The sequence below is a fragment of the Zonotrichia albicollis genome, chromosome 5, assembly GCF_047830755.1.
Source record: "Zonotrichia albicollis isolate bZonAlb1 chromosome 5, bZonAlb1.hap1, whole genome shotgun sequence".
NCBI lineage: Eukaryota > Metazoa > Chordata > Aves > Passeriformes > Passerellidae > Zonotrichia > Zonotrichia albicollis.
Genome location: NC_133823.1, coordinates 31,550,091 through 31,574,500, shown reverse-complemented (window position 1 = coordinate 31,574,500; position 24,410 = coordinate 31,550,091). Strand labels below are relative to the sequence as shown.

Here is a 24,410-nt window from a genome sequence, read left to right as displayed (position 1 = left end):
GAAAGCATAAGCATACAAGATTAATGAAGGTTGATTTGACTGCCCTCTGCTTCCTGTGCCTTCTACAGTATTATAAAGGTGGTAGATTGCTAATCAAGAGTCCTTGACACTTTGTCCAAACTCAGTGGTGAATTTCTCAGAAATGATAATTACCTGCAATTCCAGTCATGATCTCTTTGACTATGAGTCACAGCTAAACTATTTGTCTTTTCCACACATCTTCCTTACAAAATGAGACCATGCTTATAAATAACGTTTCATTATACAGAGTACTCTTTGCTTCTTTCATAGTTCAATCTCTGACACATCATCAGTAGAATGATGAAGTGTTTCAGTAGATGTCATGAAACTATAGATGGCAATAGTTCAGAATTACACTTGTCTTATGTAACAAATAGGACACTAGCCTGTTTTCTTCATCTTTTAAGGATATTTTCATGTGATATACCAAGGGATTACATTGCATTATTATTGTGTAGTATATACAGTGCACTGTGTATTGCACTTGCAGCTCAAGTTTATAGATATGGATCATATCCACTGAACATATGTTCACCTGAGCTAAGAAGGGTCTTATGGTCCTAGAAGTTCATGTCTCTTAAATGCCAACTGTTCTGATCCAGCATAATGCTGCTGTTTTATAAACTCCAGTATTTAAGCAACCCACTAACTGGATAAGCATCTACAACCTCTGTCATTATCTATGATGTCCTAGACACCTGCCAAAAGTTCTATAAAAGATTATAAGGACAAATAGGAAGAAGTTACAGGATATATATAGTGGTAAAAGGAGATTAATATACAGTGAGAAGATTTGTCTCCATAAATATAGACATTCAAATTACCATAGATGGGGTGAGATACAAAAAGAAAATTACCTTGCTGTTTCTTTATATCAAAGGGCAATATGCCTATAGTGGCTGCAAAGGTTTTTGTTCACAAAAGACATTTGCTATTACCTTTATTTCTCCTTGCTTTCCTGTTCTTTCCTTCCTAGCTTGTCAGCTACCCTGGTACCTAAAACACTGATTACATAAGTGCTATGAAAAGAGCTACTATTTTTATTCAGACTTTAGAAACCATTTTAAGGGAAGGAATTAAAAATAAAATGTGTGAGTCAATAATAATTACATAATGTTTATTGCATTAAAAACTCTTAAAACCAGTATGAAATAGTTTGACACTATTTCTAACTGATCTCCTTTGTTAATCTGTAATTACTTTAGGTTGGTTACTTTAAGGCCATGCATTTGCTTCTCCCTGGTGATCTCTGTTTGCACAGATTATTTCACAACAGTAGAAACTTTCTTCTCTTCATTTATGCAGCATATCCTACTAAATACACTTGATTCATGTTTGCTGCTATTACAAAACATACAATAATGGTAATAAATGGGGCCAGACAACTGCTCCAAAGAATTTTTTTAAGATGCAATGATCATAAAGGTCAGATCAGGGATGTTTGTAAGGACACTGAATAAGCCAGTTCATTGAGTTCCCTTTCCTCTCCAGGTTTCTTTGTCCCTGACAGCTTTTCACCTCTTTACAAGACATTTCCATGCCACTGCAGCAGTCTTAGGTCTTTTGCCCTTTAGTCTGTGCTCTGGGTTAGAAGGCATACAGCAGCAGCCTGACTTCCTCAGTAGTAGTTTATTTTTTGTCTAACAACTGAAACTGACGGGTAACATAAAAGTTAAACCTCAGGATTAGAATACATATAGCTGAATGAATCAATATAAGTTGATTTTTAAAAGCCAAATTAATATATGTCCATGCATTCCTTCATGTGAGCTCACCAAAAAAATTGTCTTAATCTCATTTTCTGTCTTGCATTGTCACTCAAACACATCTTAATATTCTATCAGTCATGCATTATGTACCAGGAATGAATTTCTGATTTCTTCAGCTATTTTGTGAAATTCTATGACTTTTCTGGGGGGGGAATAGTTCTATAAGAAGAATTGATATTTCAGCAACTAGTGCTGAAGATGTTAGTTTAACATATGCCAATCAGTGGATTGATTTTATCCAATCCTTTCTATATGTGGATCCAAGTCAATGTTACTGCTACCAGTTATTTTCAGATTCACGAACATAGTGAAAATGGTCAGGAAAATGCGTTCTTCTACAATCACAAACAGGAGGTGCTATATAAAGAATATTGATGTATTCCCGTACAACAATCTACAGAAAAGACTGAAGGCTACAAGGAAAGAGCAGGAAAGGTGTGGGTTCTTTCTTTTCCAGAAGCTCTTCAGAAGTAGACATTATTGCATAAACCTTACAGGGCTTTTGGGGTGCTGGTCCATACCTTAACTACAAAAAGAAAAGGAAATACCAGACATGCTTTCCCCAAAAACCTGCAAAAATACCTTTCCGTTTCTGCCTGAGTTTAGAAAGTTATTTCCTATCTGCAGATTTACTGATCATTTTATCACTGAATGTTAGTGACTGCACAACTCTTTGGTGATAATTTGCCTTTCAAAATTCATGTAGGTAGAACCAAGGGTAAGTAGGGGTATATGCCAACTTGTCATTTATTCAGTTAAGTAAAAATATGCTTAAAAAATTTACTGTAAAATGCTCACCTTTGTTTATCTTATTCAATTACTTTTCAGTCACCATTGAAAAACATTACCATTATTTGAATTTTCTGTATCAGAACCTGGTCTTATAATTTTTCAAGGAGACGAAGGCAATTTTTAAACTTATTCTTGAATTTTGAATTTGAATCGAGGGAGATAACTTGCTTTGTTCCTTGCACTGTAAAAACTTTTTTTAATTAAGAAGATAATGACTTGTTTATAACTTTTTATTGTAAGACACCTCCAAACATGTGGCGAGTGACACCAAAAGTCCTTGAGGAATATATGTTAAATTAGATTTACTGTACTAGAATGGCTTTGTTCTTGTTCAGCTTTGTACAACCTGCAGCTGATGTTTTCTTTTACAATAAGCTTTGGGTTTCTCCAGAGGTCAAGAACAATCTTGCTTTTGAATGGAAGAAAAGAGAATGACATTTTGTTGTCCATAACTTAAAAATTCACTTCCTTACTTTTACTTTTTATAAAAAGTGTTGGCATACAAGCCCTTGGCTTATTTCAGCAGAGGTGTATGGTATCCTTTTTATTTTCTTTTTTCCATATACAATGACAGTTATACTGTATTGAGAGAAAGGCACAGCAGGAAATTTTATTTTTTTAGGTATGTTTTTCATTCAGTAACAAGCACAATTTCTGATGAATAGGAGAATGATCTGACACTGACCTGGTGTCTAAATCTTTTAGTCATGCAATATTACAAGCAATGTATTACAAAACTGAAATTTAAAGAAAAATTAGTTAGATAGAAATAAACATTTTGAAATTGTCTTTAGTTTGACAGCTGGGCTGATCATGAATGTGAGGAGCCCAGATTCATGGTTACCTGAACAGAAAGGATGTGGTTTTTAACATATCTCGGTGGTGAACAGTGAAAGAATAAAGATGCAATAGTTTCATTTTTTGCATATTTTAACAATGAAAATTGAGATTAGACATGAGAAAAAAAATATTTGACAATGAGAGTGGTTAAACACTGGGATAACTTGCTCAAAGAGGCTGTGGATTCTGCACACTACAGCTTTTTCACTGACTCAAGTCCTGAACAACCTTTGAAGTTAGTTCTACTAAGCAGAAGCTTGGACTAAATGACCTGGAGGGTTCCCCACGAGCCTAAACTATTATTTTAATGTTGCACTAACATTCAGAGCCCATAAACAAACTATGAGAAATCCAAATTCAAATTAATGTTCTTTCCATGTTAAAGGAGAGATTCCATATCCTATTGAATGCCAAGTCCACAATGTGCTTAAAGTCAATTTCTTCATTTCTTGACCCTACATTACCCACTTATTATTAGTTGAATAAATGAAGCAGAAATTTTGTTGGGAACATCTGTTGATTGGGTCCTTTCTGCACCTAATTCCTTTTCAGTCAGTTGTTTTCTCCATATTTCTTATTGAGATACTTCATTTTCTTGCACTATCTATCAAGTCAGAGCACCTAAGCTGATACAAGAAACGCCACCCTGAGTCCATCTCCTGTTGGCAATTGGTACCCCACCAATTTGATTTCTTGGGATCATCTAGTGGTCCACGTTTGGAACACCAGGTTCTCATGTCTCAGAAATTCTCTCATTTTATGTGTTTATTTTCACTTGAAGCTCTGTGTCAGGGAGAAAAGCCTGAGACACTATTAATTTTGCATCTGTGGTCCTAGTGAGTTTGTTGCACTATTATTTGGAAAGAATGACAACCATTGTGCATTTGTACCATTAGAAACAATTATTTCATTCTGTGTGATGTACCTGGCTGTGGTTTTAGGGCAGCATCATGCTTTTAATTTTCTAACATTGAGGTTGCTTGAAGAATCAGAGGTGGAATTCCAGGTTGCTTTTTGTTAATATGCAGGACTACTCCATTTACTTTCACTCTGAAGTAGTTGAGTGCAAAGGAGGTAGAGGAGAATGCATCTTTCCAGATGGTGTAAAGAGGCAGAATAACTGTCTTTGTCTGTACTCCTGGATGTCTGGAGCCTGCCCTGCTCTACTCTGCAAGTAAGTGCCCCACCTCATTTGCCCCATGTTTTGTCAGGTCTCATTAACACAAGAACAGGTCACCCAAATTCTCTCAGTTTCAGGGCCAGAGCTGACTTGTAACTACCCAGGTCAACTTGGTGTGCACAGCACAGCTGCCTGTCTGTCTGTCTGTCTGCCAGAGCCACAGCAGCGCTGTTCCGCAGCAAGGCGTGTGCGTGGAGTGCCAAAGCACAGGCAGGAGACTGCTTTCCCAGGGCAGGGTCTCTCTTCCCAGAGCTGAGAGAGATGAAGATCTCAGTAACCAGGAGCTGATCTTTCCTGTAGAAGTGAACCATTCATTGCCAAAAGAGCCTGCTGGGTTCAGTCTAAGGGATCACAGTGAGGAGGCACATCTACCCATGGGCTGCATCAGTGCGCCCTTATTCCTGCAGGTACTGCCATTGTTTGGAGAACTGCAAGGACGTGTGAGAAAAGCCAGGCTAGTCCAAAGGTGCAGCAATAGAAATTCAGATAATTTTTCATTCTTCTGTCTTGTGAAACTGCCCTCTCCTCAAGCTGTTGGTGGTAGAGTTAGCAGGTGGGGAGAGGAAATAGACTGCCTGCTTTTCCCTAGGTTGATTTATGTCTGTTCACTGTAAACAAGACAGTATATATAATAGATGTGGGCTTCAATTAGACTGTTGTAAAATATGCAATTACAGTTACTAAGATCCCTTTCATGTCTGAGCACACAAATGATTTCAGGATTGTGGATGAAACTTTGTAAGGGAGTTAGCTGGTTTTCAAAATCTGCATTTATGTGTTTGTTTTTTTCATAATCAAAAATACCTTCAAGTACACACCATAAAAGTTTGCTTATTACAAAGATCTGGACAATACAGGTGATGATTTTGTTTCCATTTTAGGCTTTTAAAATTAATTAGCAATTTCTGAGAAGCGATAAAAAAGCAAAATTTTTCTGGCATATGTATGACGTAGACCCTTGTTTTACAGTGTGTGGGCCCAGTCATGTGCTGATGTGCTGATATGCTAGAGATATGCTAAAGATACCATTAAAATTATAGGAAAAATTTACTTGTACTCCACACAACCATATAGTTTCTTTTGATAAGCAAAACAAAAATTTTTCCTGTGCCTGTGATCTGTTAGCAAACTGCATGTCTTTGTTGTGTGGAATTCAAATGGCTTTATATTCCTATTCATCTTTGAACTCATGCTTCACCTTCAGCTGTTTCTTAGATTTTGTAGCCAAAAGAGATGTTTTGCACATAAGGAAGGTGATGAAAAAATATTTGCTGTAAGCCAAGAAGAAAATTGACTTGTTCTACATGAAACAACTAAGTAAATTAGTTTTCTTCTTAACTCTTATTTCTTACCTGGGTTTTTTTCCTTGTGTTCTTCCCTTCCAAATCACCATATGAAAGCTGGGGCAGAAAATGAGAGAAGAGTTAAAGATTTTGTAGATAGCTCTTGTACAGGAAAGGAAAGGAATACAGCTCAGGAAGAGTTCTGTCTTGCCCTCCAGCACAGGGAGCTCAGCCCTGCTCTGTTTGTATCTGTAAGACAGTGCTGGCTCAGAGGCACCCAGCCTGTAAATGCCCCAGTGCTGTGCTCCTGCAGCATCAAGGTTATACCTGAGTGTAGTACTTCATTAATCTGAGTATATCACTCAATTAGAGAGCACAGTACCAAAACAAACACTGAATTTCTGAGTTGTGTGATCCATGACAAATGTAGCCACTGTGTCATTCATTGGCAACAAGGGTTTGTTTCTGTCCTTTATGCACAGCTGCTCGGAGCTGCAGAAGTATCTGAAAGGGGACTGGTAAATCTTTCAGCCCTCAAACTGACCTCATGTGACCACCCATGTCTCTGCATCACATTTTTCAATACTTTCTTGGGCTCAAGATAACTAACTTGCAGTGAATATGACTCGCTTGGGCTTTTGAGGGTGGCTTGATGAATTCTGCACAATGGAGAGGAGATGAACGTTTTTCTGTGTGTGATGTGGCCTGGTGGCAGAGTGGTACCTTTGTTACACCTCACCTGCCCTGAGAGGCCCAGATGACCCAGACTGGCTGTGCACAGAGCCAGCTCTGAGTCTTCCTATCCAGGGCATGATTAATCCACCTGGATTTGATTATAAATGGTTAATCCTCTTGGATAAACCACAGATGATGTGGACTGACTAAGCCCCTGCTGCATAAGAAATATTATTATTCATTGACTCTAATAGCAGCTCATGTGATCTAAAATAGAATAGTCTGTTTTGCCAGAAAAATAAACAACTAAAAAATAAAATGGAATTGGGTTTTCATCTCAACCATAGATTACATCTAGAAGGATTTTTAAAAGTGGATTTTAAAAGATTAATTTAAAATAATCCCTACAGTTTGATGGGATTTAAATTTGTATTAATTTATTTCAAAAATGTATTTGAAGTCCTTTTAAAAAGTAATTTTCTTTATTTTTCTGTTGCATAAAAACTCACCTTCCAATTTGTATTGGCCAAATGTTAATTGATAGTTGTTTAATTTTCACTATAGCTAATATTGATTCATAATGCTGTGCCATTCACTTCAGTTCTATATCTAAACATAGATGAATTATGAGAAAAACCTGAAAATATCAGATTTTACCCAAGCCTTAGTGTTTTCTGTCTGATGGAATTTGAAACCCACCCTCCAAATACTGCTTTTATATCACTTTTTACAGAGATAGAACTGAAGAAGAAGTACTTTTAAATAAGTAAAACACAGTTCTATTGTTTTAGTATTTCTTTTGTTACTCAAGGAAAGGTAGTGAAAATGTAAATGTTTTTATGGTGTTATTTGATGATTACCCTTCTTATGAGGTTAGAAATGTTCATAAAACATTTAAAAGATGCTGAAAATTGGAATAAAGTGCAGGAAAGAATGTTCTGTGGGTCCTCCAAAGCCATATTTCTTGAAGTATTTCTTCCAAATGTGTTAAATGAGCCTTCCTTGCATTCATGAATGTGTTCTTTCTGATTCCTACTAGGACTATAAATTTCATTTTTTCCCTCTGATTTCATAAAGAACTGAGCGCTGTGGATCATTGAATAGACATAAAGCTTGTAAGTAGGTGGAATTTAGGTCTGGGATAGCTAACAGTGTGGGGAGAGGTGACTCATGTGGATGGCACAATGGTATGTAGTTGGTACAGTAATTCTGTGTTCCTTGTATGGTAAACAGGTCACCTCAGTTCCAAGGCATTTTCCTTCCTTCCCTCCTCCCTCCTGCCTTCTTTTTTTTTCTGGAAAAAAGAAAATATTTTTCTGTGAAGGGTCAGAAATGTAATTGGAAAGCAAGCTATCAGGCAGGAAATTACATCTAATTTTTTTTCTGGATGAACTAATCCATGGTGAGAAGAATAAGAAAACAACCCTTTGTACAGATTTTTGTTCAGAAAATAAAGAAGCATGTGGATAATTCTTCATGAAAACACGCTTGGGTGATCCAGAGTATCAAACTTGGCAGAATAATGAGATATCATGTTTTAGACCCTTTACATTTTTTCAGCTGAGAAGAGTAACAATACCATACAGAGGTAATTTCATAATCAGTTCAGGAAAGGTGATGGAGTCCTAACCATCCAGGGTATTATTTTTTATTGAAGGCCAAGAGAATTGCTCTGTCTTGATGTTTACAATAACTTAAAGGCCAATTAGATTGTTCAGTAATTTAGATTCCACTCACGTAGGCAGAAAGCAGTCTATCTAATTTGAAGTTATTTCAATTATGCTCTCTAATCTCATGTATTGTTATAGGAACATATAATTTCCTAATCATACCTCTATAAGCAGATGCCTCCATGCCATTAATATGGTTTTCTCTTCACAGCAGTTATACTCCTATAAGACCCATTTTTTTAGTGAGATATTTTAATTTTTATGTAAACATCCTAATAAAGTGAGAATAGTTCATAGTTCCTAAGGGTCTTTCACTGTTATAAAATTACACCAAAAACAAATCTAAAACCCCAAAATTACTTACTGCAGAGCAATCCCTCCTTCCCTCTCCATCACACAGCCACTTCCTTAATTTCCAGTCATGGAAAGAGGATCATGGAGGGAGAAAACTGCACCTAGCCATGGTCCCAGCCCATCCATGCCCTATTGATTTCTGTGATGTGGGTCTGGGCACCAGATTGAACTTCCTGTGCTGCAGGCAAGAGTGAGGAGGTGCAGCACTCCTGGCTCTGGGCAATGGGTGAGTATTTTGCAGTACAAGAATTGTATGGTAGGCAAATTTAATGTGGTTTTCAGCTATCATACTTGAACTTTAAACACTTGGTACTATTTATCATGAACTCTGTCATTTTAAGCATCTTGCTGCCTGCCACCTGCTAAAGATCCTAAGTCACTGCTGATGTTTCTTTGGTTCTCTGTGCTTTCATAAGGCTTCCTTTCATTTTTTTCCCCACTTTTCTCAATTTGCTTTAGAATATTTAATTGCTAATTTTAATATCTTTCTTCTTCTCATGAGGAAAGTTTATTGTATTTCTAACATATTTGTACTGAATGAGAAGAACTTGGGCTACACTTATCCCTTTGTGGTGAGGGAATTATGATTGATTAGATGAGGCCTCCAATATCCCAAAGTAAGTAGCTTGTATTGAGATTCACATACACTTTTTTATTTACATTTTCCCATTGACGTTGCTCCCAACCTTTCCTAGTCTTGAGGAAGCAAATGTTTTTTACATAACTATATGAAAGTGTTGTCTGTTTCTCTGGACTACAATCCACTCTGGATTGCTGGTGTCCTGGCAAACATTTTCCTTTGGAATAGGAGTGGTATAGAAATATCCAATGCTGTTGGACATTTCCTCATAGGAGCTCTAACAATATTTTCTTTGGCTTCTGTGAGATGCCTACTAATGTCTCATAAGTCTCCCCACATTTGAAACTTCCCACAGGTTTTGTGTGCCTTTGAGGTAAGGTTTCTCTACAGTGTGATGATGTTAAATCAAAGAGACCCGGCCATGCCAGTTTTCCTCCTGCTGGTTACTGGTGAGCAGGTGAGCACTCTGATCAGGTTTGTTACAGTTTGCCATGAGGCAGTTTGGATTTCTTAGAACCTGCAGATATCTGATTTCCTTCTCTCCCTTCCCTTTCCCCTGAACCACGTAGGTGTCCCCCCCTTTTGCCCACTCTCCATCTGTGGGATCTCAGCACCTCAGGACTGAGGTGCCGAGTCACCGAGACCACCCTTGGGGGGCTCGGGAGTCCTGGAATGTTGCCAGAAGTGCCTGGTGGCTGGACTTTGATCCTACACAGGAGACGACACCTGTATGAGGATAGGAGGATTTCACGGAAGTGAATGGTGAAGGGATTAGTTAATTAGAGAGTGAAACACAGGGTTTAGGATTTCTGTACAGGGGGGTTTAGAGAAGTAAGATGGAGGAATTGGGGCGTGTCCTGTTCTTCTTCTTCTTCTCCTCCATCTTCTGTGGTGATGGTGGCACTTTGGGATTGGTCATTACTAGAAGTGCACTGGGCAATAAAGGTGAAAGGTATTGGGGAAAAATGATAAATATTGTCCACGTAACTTTGGGTATAAAGATAGGTGACCGCCCCGGAGGGCAGTGTGTGTGCTCATGGCTGGCTGCTGAGCAGACCTCTGTCGGGCCGAGAGAAAATCTTTTAGATAAACAATTAATAAACACCGAGACCGAGAAAAGAACTGAAGCCTCTTCTGTTCCTTTGATATGCGGGCTGCCCCAAGGCCACCCCGGGCCTTTCCAGGCCATCCAAACAGCCGAAAATCGGACATCCATCCAGTGATTTTAGCCATCACACCACTGGGCCTGTGGGCTTTGTGGGGCATCATTGGAGCAAGGGGAATTTTTGGCAGTTGTTGCCTTCTGATACAAGGCAAGGCAACCTGGTTTCAAGGAACAGCACGGCGACCTACTCTCCAGGGTCGCTCGGGCCTATGAAACACGCAGACATCAATGTGGTGGATGGTCAAAAGGTCTTTATTATCTCTTCTCGTGGGGTTTTATAATCTAGGGTTTTTCTACGTCATAGGGAGTCTGTCTTTTACCATCTATGGTTAGTAAGGGGTGGAAATTTACTGGGTAGGGATGGAAAGTTACCGGCATTGGTTTAGGGGGCTGCATTCCTATGTTAATTTCCTTATCTAAGGGAACAGGGGCCCTGTCTTCCCATAACATCGCGAGATCTTCCGAACGCCTGACCCTATCTACCACAGGCAGTGCTCAAGGTAGTGTCTCATCACTAAGTCGTATAACCAGCTTGCTTTCTGAACTTACTTCATTCTTTGAAGGGTTGGAGTTAATGCTTCCCTGTTGTGCTAGGCTACAGGGCACCCTTCCATGCTCTATGTACAACAAAGAGGCATTATGATTTTAGTCAGTTAATTGTATTTATGGACTAAATCTTCTGTTTGTTGCTCCCATTTATTCAGAGGAGAGCTCATCAGAGTGGGGAGGAGTGTTTAGTAGATAAGTACATTTTGGGCTTGCACCCTCCCTTCAGAAACAACATTTAACTCAGGAACTTGCATCATATAATATAATGTAGTCTTGTGTAACAGCTCTGTGTCAGACCTTGTGGCCTCTGGTGCACCATATTTAGAGATTTTCAGAACAAGTGCCTATATTTGAACTTCAAAATCCTCTGGGAACACAGGTAATCTGAAGCCCAGAGCTAGTAGTTTATTAGCAATGTTATTTTCATTTCAATTAGAACAATTAGAGCAAAATAAAATTGAAGTAACTAAATAAAGAAGTAGCTACCCAAAGGATATGCACGCAGTAAAAAATTGATTGCTTATGAGAGACTGAATATTTTCCATTTGGGTGATTTGGCACAGTTTTTCTAAAAGATTAGTGGTCTTTTATGTGTGCTCCTGATGCCTACATGACTGCAAGTTTCAGTGTGGGTCAGCAGAGGTTACAAGGATACCCATAGTAAAAAATGTTAGCATTAGTAAAATCTATTACAAGCCAACATGTAAGAGTGTGTATTCCATTTGTTTTGTGGTTTTAGGAAATTTTTTTACAACTTTCTCTCTATTCCTGTATTATAAGCAATTTAATTATCTATTTTCTTATGATAACGCTAACTGAATTTTCAAACCTTTTTAGTTGAATTTAAATATTAGTATGAGTGCTTAATGACAACAGAGCTTCATTAATCAGTGTTAATATTTTATGACGCTGCATACTGAATTTCTTGTGTCTTTGGTTTCAGATTAAATAGAATCTCTACACAAGAAAGCTATTTCACAAGAAAACTAAATGTCCTTACAGCAAGGTTTAATTCCTTCCTGACATATGAAATGAGAAATGAAAAGTATGATAGATGCATTATATCATGATGAGGGTAGTTTCTTGAGAAATTTTGTAAAAGCAGTTAATTTTACCTTTACTTATGGATGTATATACAAATCATATTGCAATATAAATCAGAGTTAATGTCAAAACGAATTATCTTGAAACTGCTTTTCACTTACAGATTGCAATTCTGTATGCGTGGAAATTATGAGGAAATACAAAAAAGGGTCTGTTAGTGGAGGAGTAAGTGTTTTGATACACACCATTCCATGAAGGGCTATTCATTATCATCAGTAATTAAAGAATTTCTTTCATTAGTGAGTGTAAATATATATCTACAAATAAACAGTTATTACATGGATCACATCAAAAAGCAATTCTTCCCTAATACTAAAAATCAAAGGTCCAGAGCCCTCTTTACAGTTAGTTTTCATAATATCCTGATTTCAAGAGAGACAATTGAAGTCAGTAACTTTCTTATTGAACTTAATTTGGGGGTTTCAAACCACAGCAAATCATAAACCAATCTTCATTTGGTCTGAATTATTCAAAAGGAAATGAGACCTAGTAGAGTGCTCCTGTCTTCTGAATCTGACATAGAGGCAATGAAAAAGCACTGTTTAGTTCAAGCTGGTATTGAAATTGATTTACACTATCAAATAATGTGTGCGTCACATTTCTTGTTGCATAGATATTAATGTATATCATGAACTCAGCTCAGTTTATATCTGCATGGATTAAAGCCAACAAAAGAGGCATTTCTGTAAAGCTGTCAGGAAAACAAACCTGTTGCCACATAAAAATACATGCAGCACTCTGAACACTTTAGTTTAATGAATTTATTTTGCTGTGCTTATCCCAGGCTGTGAGGCAGAGGACAGTGATTTATAACTTGCAGAGCCATAGGCCTGATAGGATGATGAAGGACCATTTCTTCTCATTATGCCAGCAGAGCTTCTTTTCATCTCTTCTCTTATTCTCTGTTCATTGTTTGCCCTTGGCATCATCAGTCACCAGGCAGTGCAGTTTACAAACATTGTTTTGGCTGGCAGAAAATAAATCGGTCAGCCAATGATGTGAAATCTATCAAATTCCTACAAAGCTGCATCTTGAAACCCCTATTCGAGCTGATCCATAGTTTAGGTAACATTTTACTTTTAAGAAATAGATTCTTCCTTCCTCACTCATTACTCAGAGCAAGATGCATTTCCTTTAATCTTTCAGCAGTCAAAGGCTGACCAACTTCCAAGAGCCGTAGAGACTAAATCATTTATCTCTGAACCTTTTTTGCTTTTGTTACAAAACCCACATGGACAACTTTATGGAGGCATAGTTGAGCAGTGTTTGTCATTGTGGGTAACCAAATGTGAATAACAGCCAACATGGGGAAAGTAGCTGAACTTCATTGTTGAAAGGAAAACATACAAACCAGAAAGGCGACAGGAACGGGTCTAAACGCAGAAACAAACAATGTATCATGTTTATCCACTTGAAGTCATTTAAACTATAAAGCCCTGTTTGTTTGAGTGATTTGGTATAATGCACAATTAAATCAGTTGTCTGCAAATGACTGCAGCTGCTGAATGGGAAATTAGGTGCTTGTAAATTTTATCCAAAAAAATAAATAAATCTGGATTACAAATCTGAACAAAAGTAGACACAATGGTATGGCTTTCCTTAAATAATTGAGCTATTTGGTGGAGCTGTTGTGACCATAATGTGACTAGATACATATAAGAATGGAGACATGAAGAAGATTTGCAGAATATGAAGGCTGGAAGGCATAGTGCCGTGCATATATGAATTTTAGACTCTTGGGACAAAGTCTTGAAAAATATCCCCTAACTATCATTATTGCCAACTAGGGGATCACAGACTGAGATGAAAAGTAATTTACTCTGCTAGTCAGCTACATCTCTATTTTGATGTGTGTTTGAATTATTTGAAGTTTGATGGGGCTTTTTTAATGGTAGCCATTGTAAGTTGATGAACCTGAAGTTACTGCTACGTCTGAGTTTGAAGGTAAGTATGAAAGGAAAACATTTTTTTCAGCATTCTGACCTTTTCTATGCTCCTGTTAACTGGATTTACTGTTTATAGTCCACACAGTGGTGATAGCAATGATTAAAGTCTTCCACAATAAACCTAAGGACCTGGATAGGCATTTTTCAAGAGTTTTGCTCTGCACAAATTTCTCATAAGTGTCAGTAATTATTTGCCATCAATAACTGGAAATATAAATGTGCATAAAAAAGCCAGAAGTAATAATTTAAATGTTCTGTGTAATTTCTTAGTAGCTTGCATGTGTGTGTCCCATGCTCCTTTACTTTACCAGCAATGCCAGGATTATGACGCATCCCAAGGACCAGCGCTGTAGGCATCCCAGGCTGTGTCCATATGTATCACACTCTTCAGTCTCCACCTGTGGGACATGCACGGCTGTACAGAACTGAAGGTTTTAAGCTGATCTAAACCATTTTGATCTGCAGAAGGCTGAGCCATGGGGTGCTGCAGGCTCAGCACAGAAGACTGTAGTGCTGTCAGTGCCAGAGACTGGGAAAGTCAGGTCAGGAGGGAGATCTCTTTCACCCTTATGTGAGTCCCGTGGTCTCTACCTGTCTGAAGTGCGTCAAAATCAAAATAAACTTCCCAATCCCAAATCTGTCATTTTTTTTATTCTAAATATTGTGATCAACCTGCAGTAGCCAAGTGTCTAAGAACATGCAAGTCCCTCAAGGACCAGTGAAGAGTTTACCAGTCCCACCAGTCTAGGTTGTTGAGAATTTTCAGACCTGCTGTTGATTCAGAAGGGATGGGATCCAGCCACCCCCACCACAACTGCATTAGTTTATTTGCTATTCTGAAATGCATCAGCAATCAATAATGTTAGTTTGATCTTTTAGGTGCAGCAAATATTTGTAGAAGGAAAGACTTAACTGAAAGTCTGTCCCTCAGAATGACAGAATTCAGGATGAAAAATACATTTGTTGTAAAAAACTTGGGGGCTCTTTAGTCCTTTTAAAGTAGCAAAGTAGGGAAGTGTGTTTTACTCTTGCAAAGTTTGATTAAGTGCCATATCTCTCTTGTTTCTTTATTTTAAGTCATTGGACTGTCACAGCTGTCACAAATCTGGCTATCCAACTGTCTAAAGTATTTGTTTTAACAAATGACTTTGTGCTTTGGCAGCTTCCTCAGGCAGTGAAGTTGTTAGATTTTTAAATTACTGTTTGGATACTTACAAGATTGGCTGCTGATGTCCATTCAATTTGCTTTTTATCTTTCTGTGAATACAGTAATTTTTACTGTGTCGATTTAATATTTTTTGAGGAATTTAGACAGCTACTTTTCTGGTCCTCTCAAAGATCAGCAACTCTGACTTTTTCTGGAAATGTTTGAAATCAGTGAATACTTATTGAAACTTCCAAAGTGATTCAAATAATTCCATGTACAATTAAGTTTGTATGTCTCCTTCTTTATTTTAGAATGTGTATTTTTTAAAAAGCAACATTTCTAAAAGCCTTTTTTCCCCTCTTGAGTACACATCTCTCCTAAATCATTGTTTTCATCTTATAGGTTTGCAAATGATACAGGCAATTACCTCTATGAACTTGTAATATATATAGCAGACAAATACAGATGCTGCTGTTGAAATGGTGGAGAATTTACTTTATTTTTCTTAGATTAAGGAGCAATATTTTTCACAAACAGTTCTAAGTCTAAGGAAATAACTGATTGTTACAGGGCTTTACCCGTTTCCTTTACTGACAGAAGACAGAGGTGGTAGTCTTGCAGAAGAGAACAGATGAGTTCAGCCATCAGATGGACGTCCCTGAAGAATATGTTGACTTTTTCACAGGAAACCTTGCTCTGGTCAGCATTCATTGACTCTTGGTGGAGCGGCTGTGTGTTGATGGATTCCTTTGAATTGAAGATACAGCCAGAGCCAACATCTTCCTTCCTTTTGAAAGAGGATTTTTTGTAGGATTTCTTTATCAAATTGAGGAGCTTCTGTGCTAAGGGACTCTTAAAAGTAATTCACCTTTTATTGGTACACATATGGAAGTCTTGAAACAGCTATGACTTTATTCATATTTTGTTCTTGTAAAGGTATGAAGAAAGACCATTTTTCTCCCTATGTAAGTGGAGATTGAGTGGAGGAAGAAGGACTAGCTTCAGGATCTGAGTTACTAGATGCTAATTCTTAGAATTAAGAAGTCCTTTACAAATAAATAGCTGCAGTCTCACTTCTCCAAGGGTTTTATTCTGCTTAATATATGAGATATTTAGATCTAAAAATTGTAGCTCCCATGATGTTGAATTGCCACGTTTCAGTCATATCCTTCCCAATGAATATAAAATGCCACCCTTTATTTAAACATGGAAGTGCAATTTGGCAGCAATGTACATGCTGTTATTGATTGTAGAGGTTGCAGAGTCATGCAGGACTCATATCTGTAATTTTTTAGGGGACCACTCTTTATTCTGCTGTGGGCATTGAAGCAGCTGAAACTTCTTTGGATTCTCTATATGGCAGTATTTATTGCTTTACTGTTCAGCATCTGTTTTTCATGCAACATATCCCTGTGTCTGCAGGGAAAAATCTGTATTAAAACTTCAAATATAACTTTCTGGCTAAAGTTACATAAAGTCTTGGATTTAGAGTTCCTCGACTATGTATATACAAACAGCATCAGCCTATGAAACTTTTAATATCTATTGTATATTTTTATTTTACTAACCACTATAAACACCAACATGATTAAAATATTTTAACCAATTTCTGAACACCACTAGAATCACTGTTGGAATTAAGGACTCTTTGCTTGTGTTGAACCTTTCAACATGACACTAGAAACAATAGTTTCAAATTCTCACAGGCTTTTAAAAGTTTCTCCCTTTTTTATTCCTTCCTCATATGAAAGAGATACCTTTTGAAGACTCATGCTTTCCAGGAAATTAGTATTCTTCACATCTTCCTGCCACTGTCTAAAAACCGTGCAACTCTTCCTCTTAGAAAGCCATTGTAGACTATTAATTTTAGCTGATTATTAAAAAAGCACAAAATTTTAAGGCCATCATTGTGCTTTTGCAATGACTTCTCCTCATGGTAAGTTATATTTCTGCCTATTTTAAGCTGTGCTGAAATGTTTTCTGTATTTTCCCTTTTCCCTCTTTGTCTACGTGCCTTCATTCTACTTTCAGTCTTCTATCTCCAGTCTGGTCCCATGCTGTGTTTGTGGGTCATGATGAGGGACAGCAGTACATCTGACTTCATAACCATAGTTAAGTTTATAAAATAACAGGATAAAACAAAAAGGATTGAAAACGGTCTAGTGAAGAGGAGGCAAAAGTTCTTTAGTGTTAGCCTGGCCTGCCCATCAGCAAACACTTGATCTGCTCTTGCCTCACTTGTCCCTATCCAATTTGAGAGATAGAATTGTAGAACTTGTTGAGTTTCAATTTCTTTAAAGCAACATAGGTCAATAAATTGAAAGACTACAAACAAAAACCACCTGTAAGGTTCCTTTAAAAAAACTGTAGTACTTCAGAATATATATTAAAGAAAAATTTTGTTTTATCCTTTTCTCATAATAACCATTTCTAACTACATTTCACTCATTTTTTTCTTACTGTGGTTTTTAAAATACTGTATTTTTATGGGCCTATGTGTTTATCTAAGAAGATAAATATTTCAATATAAAAAATGTAAATGGAGTCTTTGAATCTGTTTTAATCTCTTTCCTTAAAAGTTTGAACATTCAGCAAGGATTTTTTTGTTTTGTTATACTTTGTTTCCAAAGGTAATAGGAAACATCTCATAAAATGCATTTTATGTTGTAAGCTTAAGGCTAGATGTTATTATTTACATGCTGTATTATGTTGGGAAAAGAGGTAGCTTAAATTAATGACATTAATAATTCCTCTCGTAAATCATATTGTAAAGAAAGTAAAATAAAAAATTGCAATAAAATCCATTTCAAGTATAACTGATACACCTCAGGGTGTATCTTTTAATTATCTTTCCTCAGCAAGGAAATGAATATGGTAATGTCATAACTCCAGTAATATTTGCCTGGGTGCTTGACCATTTCTTTACTAAAGAAATTGTTGTATCCCCGCAGCAGCCAGGATCATGGAGATGGAGAACATCCCTACCAGACCTACACAGACTGATAACACAAAGTAAGTAGGCTTCTCCTGTGGAACAACTGACAATTGCTCTGAGTGAATTTTCTATACCCTTCACTTTTAAATTGAACTGTCAGCAGGCACTATACTTAACAAGCCTACTTTATATGCTATTCATTAGATGTCTGCTAATAAATGACTGACAAGGCAAATCTGAAAGATTTCATCAGTGATCTGTCAAAATGCAGCATGATTAACTCTCAAAACTTAGAAGTTACTGTCATGAGGGTTGTCAGTTTGAGTTCATTTGTTTGCTTCACTTGGTTTGGCTGGCAAAACCTATCTTTGTTTAAAATCATGCCTCTGGGACTATCTGCCTGGTTCATTTTGTCTTCAGAATGGCTTTCTAGCCAGTGCTGGAATCATGTACTTCTCACTGAAATGGTGTTGGAGCAGATACACCTGACTTCTGGGAAAGACAGATTTCCACTTCATTATGGCACTCTCCCCTAGTCTGCACAAGTGTATGATTTATCCTTTAGTATGTACCACTCACACAGATCCATTTCAGAAGCCAGGGAAGGTTTGGATGTGACACCAGACTGGTCAAAGCTTGTTGCAATCTTTAGATTTGATGCTGGTTCAAGTAACTTTGAATCAAACCTTTGCCCATGGTGTTTTGTGGAGGCGATTTTTAGACTCTGCTGTATGAGGTAGAAACTGTGATAATTCTTGTGCACTACAGAGGGATCTAAAACTGATGCTGTGACATTCCTTTAACGTTTTCCAAGGTGTCTTTAAATTAACTGCTCTGGAGAGGGCCAGGTGCAGAGTCCAAGCAGAGGCCAGAGAGCAAACCAACAGCTGGGCAAAGGGGTAGATTTTGGTTCTTGCAGGCAAGATCATTCCTTAATCTTCCTTTGCTATGGTGTATCTCTCACAGACACACACAGCCATATCTGTTGAAAGGATCCTGCACAAGAAATGCTGCGTGTAACCTGCTCTGAAATGGAACAAGGAGGCCAAAATAGAATTAAACATTGATGCATCTCCCATTCTATCTTTGGCTGACAAAAATACCTCAGTAGGAGACTAAGTCCAAAGTATTAAGTGCTCAGCAGGAACCCTTGAAATCCCTTTAAACCAGTTAAGACATAATAATCTTGTTTCTTTGTTGGACTGATTAGATTCTGTTCCATAGCATGTACTGATTCTTCTAGTAGAGATTCTGCATGGGGAACAAAAAAAAGAAGGTCCTACTCTAAATGTAGAAAGGATGTGTTTGACTTTCATTTAATCTAGAAATTATTTGCTTAGGTGAAGGTCTTATTATAGACAACTTATTCACATGGAAATTGATTAAGAAATTCAATATTATTCCTTCCTTTTCTAGACAGGTTGTAGCATTAAGAAGTAGCCAACTTACAGGTGAAAAAATGCAGCCTTGTCTTTCTCAGGATTTTGATGAAAGTCAAGTGCTATATTTAATAAGTTAAATTGTTGGGTTATGCCAAAAATATGCAAAAGTTTAATTTCTTTTTACAAGTAACATAGATCTATATTTGCTTTTTATTTTTAGTTTTCCAAGTAAAGTAGTTAGGAACAGAGATTTTCAGTTTTTGCATCTTTTCCCAAATGTCCTGGCCTGCCTTTTCATCTGTTTTTTTTTTAATTTATAATTCAGTTTTCACACTTGAAATAAGATACAGTTACAATCTTGTAAATAGGAGATAAAATACTAATTTTCTGAGTATTTCATCAACTTTCTAAGATGTGAAAATATTTCATCATCTTTTAAAACACGTATTAATTCAGCAGGATTACTTCTGCTGAAATAAGTTATGCACATAGCTCTTGTCAGGGATTACATTGACAACTCACACCTTTAAAATCCAAGCCTTTTTAAAGATGGGTACAGTGTTTCCCTTTTTCCAGTCACTTGGGTCTTCAACTGACTGCCCTAACTTTTCAAATATCATAGAGAGAGGCTTGGCAACATCAACCATTTCCCCCCTCAGGATTCTGTGCTACATCACATAGCTCTATGTACAGACATTTATGTGCATTCAGGCTCCTCAGGTTGTCACGAACCTGATCTTTACCTACAGTGGGAGGCACTTTTCTCCCCCAGTCTCCATCCTGCTGTTCATCCTCTCAAGGGGTCTGGGAAGAGAGGTTGCCTCTGAAGACTAAGGCAAAGACTGTTGATTACCTCAGCCTTCTCCTAATCCACTGTTACTGGTTTGTTACTGTTGTTTTTTCAGGGAGGTGCACATACTTTCACCTTTCTTTTGTGATTACATACCTATAGAAGCTCTTCTTGTTATTCTTTGAACCCATTGCCAGCTTCAGTTCCAGCTTCTCCTTGGTCTTCCTCACCCCTACACAAGCAAACTTCACTCTTTACTCTTCCAGGGTATATTACCTTGCATCCACTGCCTGTGCTTTGGCTTCTTTCCTTTTGCTTTGACCAGCAGTTCCCTACTCAGCCATGATGGCCTCTCACCTGATTTTTTGCTCATGGGAATTGCCAGTTCTCACACTGTGGAAGAATTCCTTGAAGGTCTGCTGTTTCCACTCCCTTGTCCCTGAGGGAAGTCTCCCTATTGACTATATCCTTGAAAAGCTGGAAGTTTGCTATCCTAGAGTACAGGGGCCTAACTTCACACCTTTGTGAGCTGTATCCCTCAGGCCTGCAAACTCCACCAGTGCACCAGCACCACAGCCCAGGCTGCCTCCGGGCTTGATGTCCCAGTTACCTGCCTTGTGCTGGTCAGATCCAGCACTGAATTCCCTCGGGCAGAGCTGCCTGTTGGCTGGCTCCAGGAGTTACCCTCCGTGCATTCCAGGAGTGCTCTGAATTGCCCACAGCTCCCTCTGCCGCTTTCCCAGCAGCTGTTGGGATGGTTGAAGTTCCCCAGCAGTAACTTTGATTATCTTGTTTGAGACTTGGCCTTACTTTGTGTTTCTTTTCTCAGCAATGCTGCCTGCCTGATAAGTCCTTCTAAATATAGATGAAGAAGCTGAAAGACCACATATCATCAGTGAACACAGAAACATAAAATCATCTTTGCTTCCTCTAAGCAAATCTGGACTTTAAATCAGGCAGACCCCCAGCTGCTTTACATTTCTATCTTAAGAAATAGGAATGTGATACATGCTGAGAAACTCTGACTGCAGGAAGCTGTTAAAATAATGAGCAATTTATTCATAAGGGTTTAGGTCTGACTGTCTGCATTGAGGAAAAACAAAAATAATACAATTTAAGTGTATGAAATCAGATTGGTGTGACATCAGTGTGGATGTGGTCAGAAAGAGAGGATTCTAAATATACTTCCTGTTCAACTGTATTGATGAAATCAAAATTTTTAGGTAATATAAAAAGGTTTTATACTAGGAAAACAAAATTATTCTACAGTATTTCTTCTGTTTGTGTTCACTTTATTGCATATATCTGAGACCTGTTCCTTTCACCCCTGCTCTCCTTGAAATAGACATAATTTTCAAATGATCCTATTAAAGCCTGTGAGATTCACTGAGGTGGATAATGTCTGAAGGGCTCAACCTCTAATTAATATAAGTTGGTTTTGAAAAAGGTCCACATTAGATTAAAATATAGCTTTTTTTGATTTAAAAAAGTTGCTTTTTTTCCTAAGTACAGTCAATTTATGCAAAATTTGAAATATAAATGCTTCTACTTTACAATGCATTTGAATCCTTTTATAGATGTCTCTATATCAAAATCCCCAGAGTATATTTTTATATCTTTATCTGTTGGGGTTATGCAAAACTTCTAGGAAGTAATTTTGTCATCCTATTATTTTTTGGGTAACAGCAAATGAAAATGCTGGATCAAAGTATTCTACTTTTATCTAGCTAAAAGTCAGAATAATCCATAATATAAAAGCTAAAGCGTTCTTTTTAGGTTTCATGAGGTCACAATTGTGGTAACATCTACTTCACTGTGTAATGTACTGTCAAGTCACCTTAGATACATTGGGAAAGGATTTGGCATGGTGTCACCTGAGATCATTATGGTCAGGACTTACTCTCTCTGGCTTGGGGGAAAAAAATAGACAGTTGTAGGAAGACACTGGGGAGAAAAATCTCAGGTTTTGGTATTTCTTGTTTGAAAACACAAGACCATTTCAAATCACGGCATGGTTAAATTATGCCAGTAAGTACCACAGTGGTGTTAGGTCCACTCTTCATAAAGAACTGTTACAGGTTTTAGAGAAAAACCTTGATTAAACCAGAAAAGATTTTGTTCTGATCCCTGGAATATGTTGCCTAGATGGAAGAAGGCACCACGTGTCTCTTTCTCAACATTCTTGTAAGGAATTAAAATTGAAATTTTATTCTTATATCTCATGAGACATTATTTGTTCTTTCCGATAGTTCTAAATTGAATCTTCCTGTATAAGACTGTTATGATTATTTTGTTTCTCATTTTCCCACCCTTCCCAAATCATCTTTAACCTCTCAACTGTTGGATGGGATTGGAATCAAATTTACTTCAAAAAACTCCCCATGAGGTTATTCTTCTGTATTCTAGCCTGACATAGAAAGCAATCAAAATCTCACATATCTGCATTTACATGATTATCATGCATATTTCATATCATAATTTTGCTTGAATACTTTTGAACATGTATTGTTAAGAACATGTAGACCCACAGGAATAATGAGTTAACACAACTAATGTAAAGTATAAATATGGTAAAAAATTATTGTAATTCTTAATACACACAGAATGACCAAATCCAGCCCTAAATCTCCAGTTTGGAAAGGCCTTTATGTTCTTTCCTTACAAAGAACCATTTACTTTGTATGATCATCCTGAGGATATCAGCTCTTGCTCCTCACTCCTTTGTGTTATGCTGCTAGTGTTAACAATCCTAAAATTCACATATCACCCATATTCCTAAAGTTATCATGTTATATATACATCTCATTTAAATTTATATATCTCAGTGGTAATTTAAAAATTTTGCATTGGTTGCCGCTAATAAAATCTGACCTTTTTTATTCTCCTTGGTACTCTGTGCAAGTCACCTTAAGTAAAGTCTTACACTTTGGGTAATACAAATTCAAAAACAAAGCCTGGTTTTGTCTAGGCAGCTCATTTCAAGCTAATTGTAAATGAAATAACTTGGCACAAGCAGCTCCTTCTGCTGTTGTGGGCCATTCTTACCGAATCAAACTAAACTTGAAAGTCATCTGTTCACAGGATGACAAAGAGCTGGAAGTTTCTCAGGTTAGTTTGACATTATTCTGGCTTCTGTTCAGCCTTCTGGTTTCTGGTGGAGACAAGGTAAGAGCCCACTGGGAGAGGAAACAAGGATTGGAGGTTTTTTTGATTTATTTTTTTCATTTTTTCACTTATGTATTTATGCAACTACCAAAAAAATAGCTGTTAGAATACCAGTTAATTCCAAAATATTGAGGATAAAGTGACAAAAAGTAATTCTTTTGCTGCACGGGTGGTTGGTGACAAACACAGCAGGAACAAGAGCAAAGCAATCATTTGTTCAGTTCAAGAGATCTGCAAGTCTGCTGATAGTGTCACCAGAAATATTTACAGCTGAACAGGTAGAAGCAGAGGTCTTCGCATTAGGTTTTTTTTCCAACCTAGCAAAACTTAATCTCTAAGATCTGTATCATTGCAGCTGTAATTCATAAATATTTTTAATTTTTAAACATGCTTCTAAATTAATTTTTAATAAGATTGTACTACTTCATGAGTGAAAAATGTTCTATGCAGCAAAATCAAGGGCAGTCTGAGTGCCACACAGATCCATGGACAGACTAATAGATGAATGCAAGAGGATTATTGTGCATGGATTTGTTTCTTAACATAACTCAGTTATCAATGGAGTTTAAATTACATAGGTGCTTCTTATATCATCTAATATTTGTAGCACAACCATTACCAAAATATCAACTTATTAAAAAATTAATGAAATGTGCATTTTTAATCTTCAGATTTCAGGGACTGCATTTAATCATTACTGAGTCATGAAACACATTGATCCTTGGTGTGGCAGTGATATGTGTGGAATAAATAAGATACCAGGACCCAATCCATGCTCCACAAAGGAGTGATTGAGATCTGTGGCAACCACTGTTAAAGTCTGCTTGCAGGCTGTTAAAATCCTGGTTTTTCCAGCTTACATTTTTAGAAACATAAAAAACACCCCCACCCCCCAAGATAAATAGAAATATTAGAATCCTCAGCATATAATCTGAAGGAAAGACATGGTTGAAAGCCCAATTGTTGCCAAGGCTAATATTATGGTGCACTATGCTAATTGTTTTATTATTTTCCAGAATACATCAGTGCTGTTCAAGAACCTGTATTTAACATATAGCTGTGG

General features: G+C 37.3%; 1 long non-coding RNA gene across 1 annotated transcript in view; it reads left to right on the top strand.

The window, feature by feature from the left end:
* Positions 1-7,129: 7,129 nt before the first annotated feature.
* Positions 7,130-24,410, top strand: part of LOC113459192 (uncharacterized) — a 58,315-nt gene continuing 41,034 nt past the window's right edge. The window contains exons 1-2 of the long non-coding RNA XR_003380188.2: positions 7,130-17,011; positions 18,027-18,087. This is a non-coding gene — a long non-coding RNA (uncharacterized LOC113459192). The remainder of the gene's footprint in view (positions 17,012-18,026; positions 18,088-24,410) is intronic.